The sequence below is a fragment of the Rhinopithecus bieti genome, unplaced genomic scaffold (assembly GCF_001698545.2).
Source record: "Rhinopithecus bieti isolate Rb0 unplaced genomic scaffold, ASM169854v2 scaffold_2272, whole genome shotgun sequence".
Lineage (NCBI taxonomy): Eukaryota > Metazoa > Chordata > Mammalia > Primates > Cercopithecidae > Rhinopithecus > Rhinopithecus bieti.
The window spans coordinates 1760344-1773508 of record NW_016804163.1 but is presented as its reverse complement, the minus strand read 5'-3'; the positions used below and the strand labels follow the sequence as shown (position 1 = coordinate 1773508).

Here is a 13165-nt window from a genome sequence, read left to right as displayed (position 1 = left end):
AACTTTTCTAAACCCATGAGGTTTCCACTTATGTTTCATTGGCAAAACTGCGCCACACAGCCAAGTATATTTGTATGGGAGGCTTGTTAACACAGGCTTCAAAAAAATTGACCACATTGTTGCTCCAAACAAAAATAAACAAATGTTTTGTAGGGAGGAAGGGGAGAAAGGATACTCAGTAGGTAAATATCAGAACCCACAGGATGGATCTAATATATAGAATGAAACTGGAATCCACTAAAAAAAAAATAGCCTTCATTGATGTGTGCTCAGTACCTCAAGACATTATGAACTTGCCAACAAATTTTGGAAACCTCATGGCTGAATTTTCTCGTCTCTTTTCATATGCCCCAAGTGATTGTTATATGATATGGAGTGTTAGGATAATGGAGGTGTGTGTGCACAGAGGTATTATAACCATGGTGTCAATGTACCCTTTGAAACTAGGATGGAGTCTATAGGTAATTTTGTTTTCTATTCTCAGAGGTCCCAAGCTATCAATCAACAAATAATTTGTGAGCCAGACTTGGCAATAAGGATGAAGTAGGACACCTTCTCCACTTTCTGACCCCAATGGATATGGTCTGTGTAGGGCAAAAAGAGCCTTCACATGAGAAAGCTGCAAGTAAGAGTGCCCTCCATATATAGTCAAGTTTTGCCTGTCAGTAATTTGTAAACTTGCCAGTAACAAAAAAAATAAAATAAAAATTGTTGTGGTAGGACAAAAACAAATGCAAGGATATAGAAGGACATAAAGTGAAGAGAGAGGTTTCAGGTTTTAATGTAAAGATGAGTTATTAAATTTGAATGGTGAAGAAGAATAAGAACTTAGGAATAGCAAAGAGGTTTCTAGATTGAGAGACTTGATGGGTGGCAGTGTTTTTATTTAAGATTGAGATTACAAGGTACAGTAGAGTATTTGGAAGAAATATAAGAGCTTGGAGGATTGGAGATTATTGAAAGATTTGAATGGCTCCTAGTGAATATTTCATTAGACTTTGGAAATACAGATCTGAAGCTTTAGAAACTATTAAGGAAAGACCATATACATTTCAGAATTATATGTCTATTAGTTTACTAGGGCTGCTGTAACAAATATCACACGTTTGTCACTTAAAACAATTGATCTCATAGTTCTGAAGGACAGAAGTCCAAAATCAAAGTGTCAACCAGCAATACTCTTTCTGAAAGCACTAGGGGAGAACCCTTTTTTGACTCTCCTAATTCTGGTGATTGTTGGCAATCCTTGGTTTGTAGACATATCATTCCAATCACTGTCTCTGTCTCTCCCATAGCATTCTCCCCTGTGTGTTTTGTCTACATTTCCCTCTTTTTATGAAGATACCAGTCCTTGGATTATGGTTTCCTTTCACTCAGTATGGCCTCAGTGTAACTTGATTACATTTTCAAAGACCATATTTCCAAATAATCATCTTCATAGGTACAGGGAGTTAGGATTTCAACATATCTTCTTAGAGGACACAATTCAACTCACCAAACATGTGTGGCAAAAGAAGCCTCAAAAACAGAAGTGCTCACCTAGACAGAAATGTGAAATAAGAATAGGACCAGTGATGGCTTCTTGAAGATGTTCCACCGTTGAAAGGAGAGAAAAGTAATTAGAGAGGAGATAAAAATATGACATGGTCAGAAAGGTGAAAAAATAATCCAAGAAAGTTGTGTTTTAGAAACCAAGACAAGCCAATGTATTACGAAAAAGGGAGTTGACAAAAGATTAAAATCCTTCAGGGACTTCAAGTGCATAAGTACCGGAAATAGACTACTGTATCTTTTTAAAGATGGAGCAGAAGACTGGGAGAAGAGAGACAATTTAAGAGACAGAGAGACACTGCAGTGATCTAGAAAGATCATGATGGTTGTCTGAACCAATAGTAGTGGCAGGGAGAAAAGAAGACTGGATAAATTATTGAAGTACAATGAAAAGGAACTAGTAGAAGGAGTCAAGGGTGACTTCCAGGATTTTTCTTTGGGAAACTGTAAAACTGGGTTGACAGTTATATAGATAACATAGCAGGTCCATCGAGAGATGATGATTTCAGTTTAGACAAGCTGATGCCGTATCTGTGTCATTTATCTGGGTGAGGGGAATAGTGGGCTGACAAGTATAAGTACTGAAAATTCAGACAGTCATTGGGTCTAAAAGTAGATATTTGGGAGCCATCCAAAAAGAAAGATGGCAATTGAAACTATGAGGATGGGTGGCATTATCCGGAGACAGAATATACACGTTTTTATGTAAATTTATCTAAGAACATACGTGACACACACCAAAGGATGGATGGAGGATGAGGCATCATCAAAGAGGGCGAGGAGAGCCAGCAAAAGAGGTCAAGAGGAAAACCAGGAGAGTGTTGTGCCAAGATAAGAGATGTCTTCATGTGGGCAGGGTTGTGAACAGTATGAAAGGCTGTGTAGATGTCAACTAGAAGAAGGATTGAGGTGAATTGGAAAAATTAAAAATAAATAGAATATTTGTGTGCATGCATGCATGTGTGTGTGTGTGTATTGTCACTTTGATGAATTAAAATCAGATGGATACAAGACTAAATAAAATTCTTGGCTGGAGAACTTTCAATCATTTGGCCATGATGGAAAGAATGGTACCTGAAAGTGAAAATGACTGAATTGAAAGTAAAGTTCATTGGCATACATGAAATTGACTAAGGAATGTATGGTATTTAACATCTCGTGGGGAAAATCCAGACAAGAGGGAATGTTCAAAGATAGAGGAGCGAGAATCATGATTAAGTTTAGCTCGAATGGGTCAGTTGGCTTTATACAGGAAGATGGCCACCTTTTCCATTGCATCAGAAAGTAAGTGGGAAAAGAATATTAAGTAGAGATAGATGATAACACCAGAATAAGCCTACAAATTAGGGAAGGGTGAAAAATAAAACAATTCAAAGACATTATTGCCTACATTTCAAATGTTGTTTTTGTGCTACTTATAAGGAGCAAGTCAATCCTGTTACCTTTTGACTTTTTCTTCTTTACTTTGGACATTTTTTGCAGCTAGTTTCAACCACAGAAGCTCTCTTTTATGCGGTCTTTGACCTCCCCTACAACCCCATCAGAACACTTCCTGACAGCTGAGTCATGTCACTGGAAAGCTACTTCATATTCTTTTTCCCCAGGGAAAGGGGAAAAAGCCAGGGAGCTTTCACTGGGCACCCCAGGGACTACAGCTCACATTCCTGCCAATGTGACCACGATCAAGGGTTTTGATATACAGTTCTTGTTTCATGATTTGTATACTCAGATCTTTTATTAAATATGATTTCTTTTGCTTTTGTGCAATCTAATGCAAATCAGATTGGATGAATAATTTATATTGTTCTTGTAATCTGCAGTATAATTTCCTTTTAAATATTTTGCAGATAGGTACTTTCTAGGCTTTTTTTTGTTTTTTGCCTTGCTATTTTAGTTTTTTCTATTATTATTACAAGTTATACTGTTGTAATTAAACATTAAGTACACTTGGGGATGAAGGCGTGGGTGTCTTTTTCTTTTTCATCCACAGTACAGGTTTCAAATGCTTGTATGGAAAGCTTTGGATAACCATACTTAGGGAACATTAAAAATGATTTTATTTTGGTTGGCTCAATGGTGATCCAAAGAGGGGGTTGTGGTAGTGGTTTCAATAAAATTTCACAACCAATGGGAATCTTTTTTGAGTTTGTGTGGAGTGCCCTTAATGCTGGAAATAATCCTGTTGGCTAGGACTCCAGAACTGTACAGATGAGAAAAGGATGCAGGAAATTCTGTTGTTTACACATGTGGCTGCAACTGAGACGCTGGAGCAGCCCAGCAAGCCCAGAGGGTAAGAGTGTTTAATAACCTTGTGGTTTTCTATTTAATTTTTATATTTTCCTGCTGAGGCAGAGCATGTGTTGTTCTCGGAGCAAAGACAGTTGCTTACAAGATGCAGAGCAAAACTACTGTAGAGCTGGGAAGCAGAAGGATTTGGAGTTTCTTTTTAAAGTGATTTCTTCCTTTCCCCTTTCATTTTTCCACTGTGGGTGTTATTATCCTGACAATTTGTCATACATTTCCTGTCTTTAAAAAATAACTGTATACTAAGCGAAACTCAGGTAAGAATTTCAACTCTACATTTAGATAGTAATAGTGTATGTTGATATTAAAATTTTGTTTCGTAGTTCCAAATGAATGTGAATTAGTCATTGTGTTTGAAGGAATCTATATTCTTACAGTAAAAAAGTAAAATTGTTATGGAAACCCTTCTATCTATGCCTCATGTACCTTGAGTTCTTTTCATTTGTTGAGTCTTCATGCTAAATTATTGTATTCATTAATGGAAAGTATATTTCAAACTTAGCATGAATATTGATTTCTTTACATGTTACCTGTATAATGTGGAGGAGATAGGGATACAGAATAAACTAATAAAATCCTGTGCATAATAAAAATGATGTTTAGCTATATAAAAATAAATTATAAAACTGAAAAAAATCTCTGGAAACCATCGAGAAGCATTTGCTTATGTTTTCTGCAAAGATAAATTATCAATTGAATGTCAAGTGGGTACATTTGTTAAATATAAGAAAGATTCTTTAAAAATATAATTAGAAACATGTCAGTAACATAGGCACCTAAATACATAAAATATTTATTGATATTCTTATTTACATCAATACCAGTTTTTCTGTTTTCTAAAATAATGTGAATGTGTTTTTGCTATCATTTTTGTGGGAAATTGTGTTATTACAACTTTTGAGTAAATATTCTCTTGTTAGTAGAATATGTTATTGACAATAAATATTTCTATATATCCAGTAAATATTCTTGAATTCTATTTCATATTTTAATGAAAACAATAAATTAGAAAGAAATATTTATAAGTTAGTGACACAGTATCTATGTAGGTTTGTGTGACGTATTTGAGTATATTCAGAAAAATGCTTTATGTGAATTGCTTTATTTTCCAAAATCTCATATGTTCTTATGAAATCATAGATCATTTCATTGTCTCTCTTTTGCATCCTTCATATGTTATCATTGGAGTCAATAATTGCTTGATCACTGGGACATAGTTTTTGGGCCTCACTATGGGCGTGGCTTCAAAATAATTTATGAATGTTTTATCTAATTATTAGAGCCACAAAACTACGGCTGTAAATCTTAAAATACAAAAAATGATCTCAGGTCATCATATCTCTTATGCTGATATTACAAGACCAATTGAATTCTGCCATAATGCCAAAATATTCAGAAATTCCCTTTTTAGCAGGTATATCAGTCCTAAAGAGATGCCAGAGCCTTTAAAGAGAAGCTCAACTTCTTGAACTGAGTGTTGAAAAACTACTAGAACTTGGATAGGTGCTGAAAGCAAGAGGAATACTCTACTTTGAACAAGTAATTGGCAAAAAGGGTTTTGAACACAAATTAGCACATAGCGCAAAAGAACGGTGAGTAATTCATTGATTGGAGCAGAAAAAATATACCTTTGTGAGTAGCAGACGTTGTACTCAATACATAGAGCAGAAAAAATTTATAGAGCATCTTAACATTTCACACAGAAAAATTTGATCTTTACATATCATACAAAGGGTCCAATGGCAAGTTTCTGAAAAGAGATGGAGTTTCTGTGCCTCTTTTCATCATCATTACCATCACCATCATCATCATCATTTTGCCAATACATAATAGCATTTGCTGCATGCAAGATGATTTACATACATATCCACAATTTTTATAACAATGCAATAAAATGAACAATATTTTACACATTATTTTCATTTTGTACATGAAGGAACCTGATGTTCAGAAATGTTCAATGATTTGCTGAAAGCCACAGATAAAGATAGAGAGGGAACCAGAATTTCAAATGTCTTTCTGGCTCCAGCGCTATTTCCACTATGTTGTACTGGTATTCTAGGAATGTGAATCTAACAGAAGTCAAGCAGAATGGTTTGAAGGGGACATTGGGATTATAGGGTGCAGGGAGGAGGCAGTGAGACAACAGTCCAAAGATCCATTCCAATATTCTATAAATCCAGACGAATCACCGTTCTGTCAGTTGGGCCACGCTTTTCCTTTGGGAATTGAGAGAAGAGAGACTGACACTGCAAATAAGGGGTAATTTTTACATTTAAATTAGCTACTCTCATATTCAACACTTATGCTTTTCTATCTCCTACATTTTCTTAAATCTACTTAGAGAAGATATCTTTTGCATTCTCAGAGAAAATGTCATCACTGATTTGCATTGAATACTACCTATTCACAAATGAGATGTGTGAGGTGGCCAGGAATGACACTGGGGATGCACTGACTTTCCTCTGTTTCTTTTTGATATGTGATATCAACAAACACGCAGCGACCAAATAGTCTTAAAACTATGAAATGACCAAGTTCTTATCAAGTAAAGGCATTGTATAAGTTTCATTTCAATGGATGAAAAGCATATATAAAATTCACATTGTAATCGATAGTGTAAAATACAGTATATTCAAAGTAAAAAAGAATAGAACTTATTTATTAACATGTTTTTCTTCATATATCCAAACCTTAAACACATTGCTTTACTTCTTCTCAGAGTAGAATTAGTGTCTGGAATAACATTCATTTTCTTCTTCTTTTTTCAATGAAATTAAAATTATAGCTTATTTCATAACAATGAGTAATTTTTGTTCAATGTATATATGATGGAAACTATGCTATCATTTTATAAACATGCTATCTACTAGTTTAGAAGCATACTATCATTAAGTAGCCTTTACTGAAGGAGCATCTTTTTGCCATACATGGAAACAAATGAGAATAGTTGAAATGCAAAGATTTGGTCCCTGACCTTGACATTTTATTTTTGTACAGGTCTAGGTTGCATTCTAAGATTATATTATATAGAAGGCATTTTGTATAACTAGTACTCCATCCTCAGTGCCCTAATTGTAGATGTTCAACGGAGATTGAATGTGAGCCTGAGACCTTGATTGTAAAAAGGAAAACTAGATATTGTATTGGAAGTTGTGCTCAAGGCCATTTAATTGTAGTCATAGCTTTGCAAAGGATTGTTAACATTATTATATACTTAAATATTATCTGAGTTGATTTATATTTAATGATATTTCCTAAAAGAATTGCTGTTGTGTGTAGTAAAGGCATAAAAATATTTGATGTCAAAATTTTGATAGAAGGATTTCTTTGCTAGCTAAAGAAAAAGGTGTCCTTAATATTGAGAAAAAAAATATGCTCACTGCAGAATTTATAAATGCATCTTATCACAGTGTCTGTTTCAAATTTGTAGAATTAAAGCTTCCAAAATAAAAGTGGGATTTTAGTCACTGACTCGGGAGCATATGTTTCTAAGCTGCAGTAAACATTTGGAAATACAACACAGGTAAAGAGGCAACAGTTCCATGAAGAAAAACCTGAAGCAACTTTAGACTCATTTTCATTTTTAAATACTTTTGAGTGTTTCATACAACCTTTCCTTTCCTCCCTTAGTGAATTTAGGATTGTGAACGCATTGGGTAAAATATTACATTTATGACATCTGCAAAAGATCAAATAGTCTTATTAGTCAGCCTATATTCATGAATTTTCTATCTTCTTTTGGCATAAAGGGATTTGAACAAGGGTTTCTTCTCTGGATGAGAAGAAAATGTATTTCACAATAAAGCATGAAAATTATAAGATGTTCAGTGGGATTATAACATTTGGTAGCACAGGAAAAAAGAGAAAGATGTGGAAGTGCCATAATCCATTGGTGTTTCATATAATTCTAGAAGGTTCTGTTTATAACCTCTTCTTAATTTGGAGCTAGAATAATCCCAGGGATTTTCTGAGGGTTCAGGTGAGCTTTGCTCTATCTTTGTTTTGAAATCACTTTACAGGTATTGTCAATGGTAGGAATGAGTTGGGTCAAAGCAACTGCTTAGAGTCCCTGCCGTCCTATTTGTGATACTGCCCAGGTTTTTTCAATCTTTTTTTAATAATGAAACTTAAGTTATGGAATTTATGATTGCATGGATTAAAAGCATGGATGTTGCAATTATGCCATGCTGCAAATGGCCTCTAAATGTGTTAATGCTGTATGAATTTACATGCTGGCTTTTACGTTTTGGGTATGGGACTAAATACATTTGACGTGATAATGCAGATTAATGGGAGAAATTCCAGTATTCGTGGATTAGAACTAGGAGGGCTATTTCAGATGCAGGCTTCTCACAGAAGGTCGGGGCCTAAGCATAGATACTGAATGCAAAACTCTGCTCCTGGACCTCACCTGGTCCATTCATTGTCTATGGTTGGCCGTCATTGTTTACTCTGTGGCTATAAGTTTCTTCCGTATTACTGAGCAGGATGTTTATCTGAATTAATATAAATGACACACTCGAGAAGCATAGATCTTTATCCAAAATGATATCAGAAGTAGAAATAGTGCAGAAGACAAACTCCACCTCCCATCTGCTGATTCCTTTGAAACCCCTTGGTTCTCTTATCTCTGAAAGGGATACATGGCTTTGTTCTCCCAAATATCCTATCCACTTTCCACACTGGTTCAAAAGTATTTCTGGCCAAATAAATGTAAATCTTCATCTTTTGTGGATACAGATAATCATCACAGGCGTATTTGTGTATTATTTAAGTACTTGGGAGAATAAAGTTGCTGACAGCAATTAAAGTGGTGTGATTGGGGTTAACCTCACTTAAAACTCTTTCGTTATTAATTTTAAAAGCCTATAAGCATTTAATATCCAAAAGCCACCTTCTTTAGAGAAGACTGACTTATTTAGTGGAACTTGTAATGCTTGCCTTTTGGAAGAAAAGGAATAGTTCTAAGTCACTCTGTTTTAGATTTATCCATTTAGTAATAAATGTCTACCATGTCTCAGATACTGTTCTAGCAATGGAAGTAGAGATGTGAATAAAAGTAAAACCGCTTTCTTTTCATTAAGCATATAGTCTAGCTGGTAAAGCAATAGAATCCATACATACTATATAAATATATATTAAATCATGATAAGTACTGTGAAGAAAAAAAAGAAAATTCAGGCTAAATGGGAATAGAACATGCATACGCTCTTGAAATGGCCAGGGAATGTCCCTTCTGTTAGGGTGGAGGATGTAAGATACCTAACCACGAGGAATCTTGGCAGAAGAGAGGTATAGGCAAAGGAAATCACATGTGCTAAAGTCTTAAGTCAGAAGAATGTTCATCCCTTCAAGGAATGGCCAGATGGCCAGCAGCTGCTGGGAATGAGCCAGGCAAGGAGGCACAGGCAGAGGCATCTTGGGGAGGAAGTAAATCCAGCTTAAGCTTCAAGATATTAGGCTGGTGCAAAAGTAATTGTGGTTTTTGCCATTACTTTCAATGTTTCCATGTTCACCAAGCTAATATTATTTTACTTTTAAAAGGCCTCTTCATACCCCAACTGTAGGAGCCTCAGGTCGGGAAATCATGGATCCCGATGAAGAGTTCAGAGTGGTTTATGTTTAGACCATGAGAACATCATAAACTACAACTACTTTATTCTGAGTTTGATGGGAAGCCATTTGAATGTTGGGATCCTAGAAATATTGTAACAGAAGTTGAGTGTTTAAAGCATCACTCAGCTGTAGACTGGAGTAGGGAAACGGTAGAAGTGGGGAGGCCAGATACAATACAATAGTCCAGGCAAGAAACAAGGTGGTTTGAAGGAGTTATTAGAGATGGAGTTTTTGAAATTCTGCATAGGCTGTATTTCATATTTCCTGCCAGAACTGACGGAGTTTCCAAGAGTGATGTGCAGTGTGAAAAGATAAAGGAATCAAGGATAACCCCTAAGTTTGGTCTGTAAACCTACAAGAGTGAAATGTGCATTTATTGGCACAGGAAACACTGTGGAGGAGCAGGTGTAGATGAGAGGGGAGTTCACGTGCTTGTTTTTAAACATGTGAAATCTGAGATGCTGATTAGATATCCTTAGCGATGTTAAGTGGGCAGCTGGACACATGAGCCCAGAGATAAAGGAACATCTCAGACCAGAGATATAGATGGTAGGAAATTTCAGAAAATTAAAGAATTTGAAGGCAAAGGCTTGGATGCCTTCACCCAGAGCAATTGCCCCAGCCTGAAGTCTCAGTGTTGGAGCACTTCCAGTTAGAGGTGTGAAGCTGAGACAGAATGTGGGGCAGCTACCAGGGAGTAGAAGGAGAACCACGACAGAAGATGCCCTCAGAAGCCAAGAAAAATGAATGATGAAATGGACAATCACATACAGGGCTTCTGACTGGTCAAGTAAAACAGGAATTTCAGGCCTGGAGTTGACCATTAGATTTGCAGTGTAGAAGTCACTGATTTTCTGTTTTGTGGCAAACTAGAGTTGAAAATGATACCATGACTTCAAGAGAAAATGAGATAAATGAAAGTGTCTTTTAAATAATTTTTGTTTTAAAAAATGCCAAAGATATGGAATGGCTGCTGGGTGGGGATCAAAATCTTTTTTTTTTTTTTTTTTTTTTTTTTTTTTTTTTTTTTGATGTTGAGGGTATTACAGCATGTACATTTGCCAATGGGAATAATCTAATCTAGAGACAGGTATAAACTGGCTAAACAGGAGAGGAGTGTATTTGAGGAAGCCATGTCCTTAAGTGGATTAGAGGAAATCAGATAGAGCATACAAATGGGAAGTTTGGTGTCAAGAACATGGAGTGAGTCTCTATAAAAACAGACAGAATAATGTATGGATATCCATTAGACACATAGATATGATGGAACCAGTGGATGGCAGTTGTCTTATAATTACCTATCTTTTCTAAGTGAAATAGAAAAACTCCTGCAATCTCAACAGATAAGGCAGAGCTGAATAAGATATGAAAATTTTGAAGATAGAGAATGTATGGAGTTATTCAGTAGAACGTTTGTGAATTAATCAGGGAAAAATATTAATTTCCCTGTGGTAGAGTTGGCTTGGCTATATTAGAGGCCCACATGAGGTTCAGAGTTGAGAAACTGAAGTGACACCAGATAGCAAAGGGTGTCTTTTCTCGAAGCATGATCAAGTGTGTAGGTGCAGACATGGAGCAGGAAGATAGCTGTAATTCACTGACATTAGAGTTTCTAAGCAAGTAGGGTCACGAGAATGCCAAGCTTGCTCAGAGCAATTTGTTAAAACTGGAGACAGAATAGGGAGGAGAGACTGGGTGTGATGCGGGTGAGGAACAGAGAAAAAGCAATACTATCCATTGATAGCAGGCCATAATTGGGTCAAAGAAGAGAGTTATGGGGACAATAGTAAAGGGTAATCAGAGAGGTACTTATCATTGATATGGAAAGAAATGCTAGTATGGTAACGGGATGTAGGTGCATAACCAGCCGGTGGGTGGGTGAGGTCATATTATTGGAATTAATAGGAAGTGAGAGGTGGGGATATTGTAAGGACACTATATGTGAAATACTTTGGACATTAAAATTTTTCTTGTCCCTGAAAACATACTCAACTTCTCCTAATCTATTAACATAATTAGTTTCATTAGATAAATGTTAATATCCATTCCTATGCCAAGACTCTACAGTGTTGTCAGTGATCTCATTTACTTTTCTCTCTGCTTATGTAATGTTTTGATCAGTCCTACAGACTGTATTAAAGAACAATCTTCAGCCAGGGATCCAAGCAAGATAAGGAAGTCTTCAAATACAGCAGATTACAAGCCCATAATATTTTTTAGTTATTTATCATTTTGCCAAAATTGTGCATAAAAGTAAAAGTATATGTATTAATAATGTTAAGAACACGTGAATTAATATTATTTTTAGGTTTTTATTTATAATACAACTGCTATTTTAACAATGACATACATTTTAAAATTAATAATTACTTTTCCCATGCTGTCTAAACAGCTTTAAATATATTTTAATGGGATTTTCAAAGCTTAGATAAGAATGTTCAGCAAACATATCCAATTTTTAAAATGATGTTCATTTTATTTTTGTATGACTGTTGCAACATCGCCTCTTCTATATTATGTGGCCATGTGGCAGAGAATGAGAATGTCACATTCACTTACGTTTGAATAGCAGGCATAGCTACTTTGGTGTGCATTTTTATTATCAGTAGAATATGTTGTTCAAGCATATATTTGCAAGTAATATTATTAGTAATTATCTAAATTTCCTCTATTTAGGAAGCCTTTAGGTGTTAGAGACAGCAATATTGCCAAAACATTCTGAACATGTTTGAAAAAAATCAGAACACAGTTTTCTACTTCTGTAAAATTTTCTGTAGAAAAAGAAAAGTTCTTAAAGTTTTTTGGATGCTCTACAGTTATTTTGTTCAATAGAAATATAATTCAAGCAACATTTGCAATTTAAAGTAGCTACATTTAAAAGTTAGAAAACAAACGTGACATTAATTTTAATAATATTTTGATTTAATCCAATCTTTCAAAAATATCACTTCAAAATGTAATTAACATGAAGTTATTAATGAGATAGTTTACATTTTACGTTTCATGCTGTGTTTAATTAATACTCACCAAACATCACAATTCAGGCAACCTTCATCTCAAGTGTTCGCTAACTACGTCTGATAGGTGACTACCATTTAAGACAGCACAGGTTTAACACTCCAGAATGTAAACGGTTCAAAAATATCTTCATAGCAACCACAGAATATATTTCATATTGATATGTATCTCCTTGTTGAAAGGGGGAACACGCGTGAGTTTGAACGTCCTTATCAAGGAAGAGAATTTACCTCACGTTTTCTGAACCAGTGTTCTCTGGGTTTTACCATAGCTCTCATGTTATCATATTTACATACTTACATTATTTTGATACTGAGAAGTATGTAAAAGACAGTGGCCTCTAGAAACAACTGAGACCAACATATTCTCTGCTTGCTATAATTTAAGAAAATTTACTAATTGAAGAAAATTTAATAGGTGTGAAAATCAGGCAATGATAAAAATGATAAAATTCAATTTGGAAGTCCACACAATTCTTAGTACTTTTTCTCTTTGTTTTGTAAATTAAATGCAATGTATAGATCTGGGAAATCATGAGACATTTAAGAAAAACAAGTAAAAGATAGAGGTTTTGAAGAAGATTCAAGATATGACATTACAGGAATTACTTGGGAAAGAATTGAAGAAAGTATTTACATGATTGGGAGGCAAAATAAAAGCAAGCAAGCTTTCA

At 35.1% G+C, this 13165-nt stretch overlaps 1 protein-coding gene across 2 annotated transcripts in view; it reads left to right on the top strand.

Moving 5' to 3' along the window:
- CCDC102B (coiled-coil domain containing 102B) overlaps positions 1-13165 on the top strand; it is a 355558-nt gene that overhangs the window by 75871 nt on the left and 266522 nt on the right. The window contains exon 1 of one of the 2 annotated variants that reach the window (XM_017867080.1): positions 3740-3841. The exons of the other annotated variant lie outside the window; for it this stretch is intronic. The gene's annotated coding sequence lies outside the window, so the exon portion shown is untranslated. Of the gene's footprint in view, positions 1-3739; positions 3842-13165 lie in introns of those variants that run through there. 2 annotated transcript variants of the gene reach the window in all.